This window comes from Octodon degus, unplaced genomic scaffold (assembly GCF_000260255.1).
Source record: "Octodon degus isolate 3935 unplaced genomic scaffold, OctDeg1.0 scaffold00028, whole genome shotgun sequence".
In the NCBI taxonomy this organism is placed as follows: domain Eukaryota; kingdom Metazoa; phylum Chordata; class Mammalia; order Rodentia; family Octodontidae; genus Octodon; species Octodon degus.
Genome location: NW_004524604.1, coordinates 14,917,356 through 14,921,940, shown reverse-complemented (window position 1 = coordinate 14,921,940; position 4,585 = coordinate 14,917,356). Strand labels below are relative to the sequence as shown.

The 4,585-nt window shown below is 35.7% G+C and overlaps 1 pseudogene; it reads left to right on the top strand.

Moving 5' to 3' along the window:
• LOC101587920 overlaps positions 1–4,585 on the top strand; it is a 103,414-nt pseudogene that overhangs the window by 20,018 nt on the left and 78,811 nt on the right.

The window sequence follows — 4,585 nt, the reverse complement described above, 5'->3', positions numbered from 1 at the left end:
AAAAAATAAACTAGAAAAAAGAGAGAAAAGCAAACTTCTGACATTGCCAATCCTATGGATAACCCACTACTATTATGGACTACTGGACTATTTTGGATTATTTTGATGAATTCACACACCTACAATATTTAAATGGCAATGAAATACCCATCTCTGACAAAACTAAACAAAAAGGGGATATAAATGAAGCACCATTTTGTAACTGTATATAAAAAATAGGATAGATATACAACTACTTTCTCTTAATTCAATGAGAAGAAAGATTTGTACTAATAGTGTTTGGACAGTATATCATGTCTGCATGTTGTACTATGAATAACCACTATGAAGACAACAATATGCCATATATCAATTATTGAAACTGTCACACTAATCCATTTTTTATGAACTGTTTTCTTTTACTGTTCTCTTAAACGGCAGTACAGTACTGTATGACAACTATAAATAAATTTCACTTTTGTTTCTATGGTTATTGCTTTGCGCTTCCTAGCAGCTCCTGCTGCTCTTCCTCTTGCGTCCAGACACCCTGAGCTCTGTGCTACGGCACAACATCACACTGTGTGGTGAGCACACAGCAGCACAGCTGCAGCTATGACAATGTCCTGCGTGCATATGCACTGCTTATGTGGTTTGTTCATATCAGTCTACAAATGTCCATAATGTGAGGCCCATTGGTATCTGTGAAGCAACTCCAAAGTTCAGAATCCAGGGACTTACTATATTTGCTCTCATACAAAAAGAAACACAATAGCATTAAGTAAGTAACAGCAATAGGTAAATCTTGACAATTTCTTTTTTCCTTTTTTTTTTCCTGTGTTTTAGGAAAGGGTCTACAGAGTGTTTGGGGTCTCACTACTAGATTGGAATCATTGTGATCCACCTGCTTACAGGCTCCCAAGAGCTGGGATTACAGGCGGGCACTAACAGGCCCAGTATCAATTGCCATCTCACCCACTAATCTGTTTTGAAACTGTCTCATTGCTGTGTGTTTCTCAATAAAATAAATTTTTTAAAAAGGAAAAAAAAACAATTTTATAAATGCAATTTTTTCCTCTTCTATTATTATCTCCTTCATTTTTGAAATATGAATTCACCACAGAAATATATATGCACTTAAAGGTATAGTGCTCATGAGAAAATTTACACTATCCTTTATAGACTACATGTTTATATCATAAGAATTTCTATTCATTTTCTCATTTACTCTTTATATCAGTGGAGTAATATGGGTGCTATTATTTCTATTTTACAGATAACAATTGCAACTGAAAGCACTCACTATATTAAATACAAAATGTTGCTTGATGGAAAAATTGTAACTTAAGCTTCTCCTTTATTTATTTATTTATTTATTTATTTATTTGTGATACTGGGAATTGAATTCTTGTCCTTGTCCTTGCCAGGCAAGGGCTTATTCTACTGAGACATCACCCCAGCCCCAAGCTTCATTCTTTCTGAGTCTAAACTCTTAGCATATATACCTTAATTTTGATCTGATAATCATAACTTTTGGTATAAATTACAAGGAAATTTCCTTACGTAGAATTACCCACAATCAATGCAGTTTGGAAAAACCCAATTAATAGAAAAAAATTCAAATGTAATCACTACCTTCATGAGCTATTGCATTTATTGTGTCTTATAGTTATCAAAAACAATTTTTACAATGAAACCCATCACATCTGTCAAAGATATGTAAACTTCTAGAGAGAAAATGAAGTGTACTGCCAAGTTCTGCCATTGTTACTTTAGGTGTAAAGATATAACTTTAATTTATATTTTGGCATACATATAGCAAGAGATTTCTGTTGCACTTACTCCTGCTGAAACAAGCATGGACAAAATATTATAGTTGCCATTTGCTATCCCAGATACTCAAGGCTACTGTCAGTAGGCTAAAAGTTCATAAAAACTGTGCAGATGAAATCAGCCAACTGAATTCCAAGATGACTGGAAAATCATGCTGCACTTTCAGACCCATCATTTACAAGAGACATTCTGTTTAAAGAAATACCAGGAGCTATTCCATGGACTTTGCCAACTGACATGAGACACTGTAGGTGAAGGAAGTGAGCATCTACTGCTGCTCACCCAGTTAAAGTCCAGGCTCTCTAGGTTGTCATGCTATCATGGAGAGGGGAGATCTCTTCCAGAACTGTAACATTGGACAAGGAACTGAGGCTTACATATTCCTGTGGGAAAGATATTATGCAAAAAGGCCCAGTTTTGGCTCTTTCTTGTGGAAAGAAGACTGAGTTGAGGAATGTTTCTTTCATCACCCAAAGCATGATGGATAGCAGATTACAGAAGACTATATGCTCCGAGTCCGTGGAAGTCTCCTTTCTAAGGAATGCCAACATCAGGTCAGCAATTGCTAATCTAGTCAGGTGTGATGCAGGATCACCGTGGTACTGCCTTGCTGGTATTGTTGCTTGCTCTATTTTGTTGGTGACATTTCTGAGCTAGACTGTTAATTTATTTTGTCCACAGTATACAATTGCTGATGTCTCTTGAAGGACACAGTTTTGAGCAGGTACAGTCTTTCAGACCACCAGAGATGGTTGTTTTTTAGCAGGGTTTCTTTAACTGTCTCTTTTCTTGTTCTGTTCTCCAGGTCCTGTCTTACATTCTTCTACTATTTGTAGCTGTTAGTCTTTGATTTTGACAGCTCTCAAGAACATTCATTGCTCCACAGCCTAAACCAACTAAAGTGAGATGCTTTTCAAGGTAGAGTGATGCAGCTTACACCTTGTGTTTTACCCAGCTTCTGCACTGTGGGCAGAAGTAAGGGCAAATTGCTCTACACTGTCATCCACCTGGTTCTTTCCTATGGAATAGCATTATGGTGGGAGGAAGGATGAGCCTGTGGGTGCAAATTGGTGAAACAGTCTGACTTTGGTCCAGAGCAGTGGTAAACCAAGGGGAATGGCATTTTTCACTACTCACTAGCTGCCCAATCAATCCATGACAGTTCTTTTAGCCTAGGAAGCTGGTGCAATTGAGAGTAACACTTGTCTAGCCCCCTGGAACAGAGGTAAACTGGAAAGGCAGGCTATACTCTTTGGCAGCTTGGACTGAGAAACTAGGCAACATCATCTTGATGTCAGCATCTGTTCAGTTTAGGCCATGCATGAGCATGTCAGGTAGGCTTTGGAGAATGAGATAACCAGGGCCACAGGAAGTACTCTGCATACCGTTTCCTTTCAGAAAGTTATAGGGGATTGCTACCTGACCCAGTTGATAGTCTGTCCTCTATAGATATGGCATTCCGTGTTTAGTCCCCACCTCTAATGCTATGGCTAGCCCCTTTTTTCTGAGTTTCACAGATTTTGTTGAATAACTGCTTCTTTATTTTCTGTAAAACTTTGAGTGATCAGCCTTGTTAATTTTCACCAGATTAAAATAAATAATATCATTAAGACAAATTTTGTGAGTTCACTGTACTATTTTTCTGAAGCCCTACCCTATTTTTTAATTCATTTTTTCCTAGAGTCCAAGAAGCCCAGAAGATTAATGTAGTAAGTTAAACATCTCTAACTATTTACTCAATTAGACAAAATTTTGCAGGTTATAAGATTTTCAAAATCTTATGTTCCTTAAAATGCTGTCATCAGAAAAATTACACATTTAAGATTTGCCTCAGGAATTATTTTATTTTGTCTCAATTATATTAAAATACCATATGCTCTATTGTAATAAGAATGATGAAAATGATTGCTGGAGGAATATTGTATTGACATTTCTAACTTTCCTGCCAAAAACTTTCCAATTAAACCAGTAGCATATTGTCAGTTAAATATGAATTATTAAAGGAGGGACAACACTAACAAATTAGAGGAGAATGTTTGCCATTTTCCACAGTTTTAGGATGAATTTTTTCTTATACTTGCAATGAAAGGGACTGAAAAACAAAAGGAAAATGATGCTAACAGTTCTGCAACTTCTCTTTTAGATACTAATTTCTTTGGCAGTGTATGTTATATTCTTCAAAACTAGTAAATAAAATAATGTACTGGAAAAATACAAGATATTAAATTATACATTCACATTCCTTTAAAATATTCATTTTTTAAAAATCTCATAGACATAATATATTAATATCCTCATGAAAAATTATATATTTGGAATGAATATTGCATAGTTTTGATGGCACTGCTGAGATACTTGTTTTATAGATAAAATGCTACAGTATCTAAAATGTTTGGAAGCAGCTAATCTAGGGATTCGGGTTTTAAGAAAAAAGAAAATAGCTAAGCAATACTCCATCATATAAAAATACCACATCATTTTATCCATTCTTCGGTTGATAGGCGTTTGGGTCATTTCCAAGATTTAGCTATGACAAATTGCACTGCCATAAACATGGGTGCACATAAATTGCTGTGGTGTGATTTTCTTCTGAGTAGAAAAATACTCAGAAGGGGAATAGCAGAATTAAACAGAAATTTTAATTCTAGTTTTTCAGAAATATGCACAAAGAAGAAGAAGAAGAAAGAAGAAGAAGAAGAAGAAGAAGAAGAAGAAGAAGAAGAAGAAGAAGAAGAAGAAGAAGAAGAAGAAGAAGAGGAGGAGGAGGAGGAGGAGG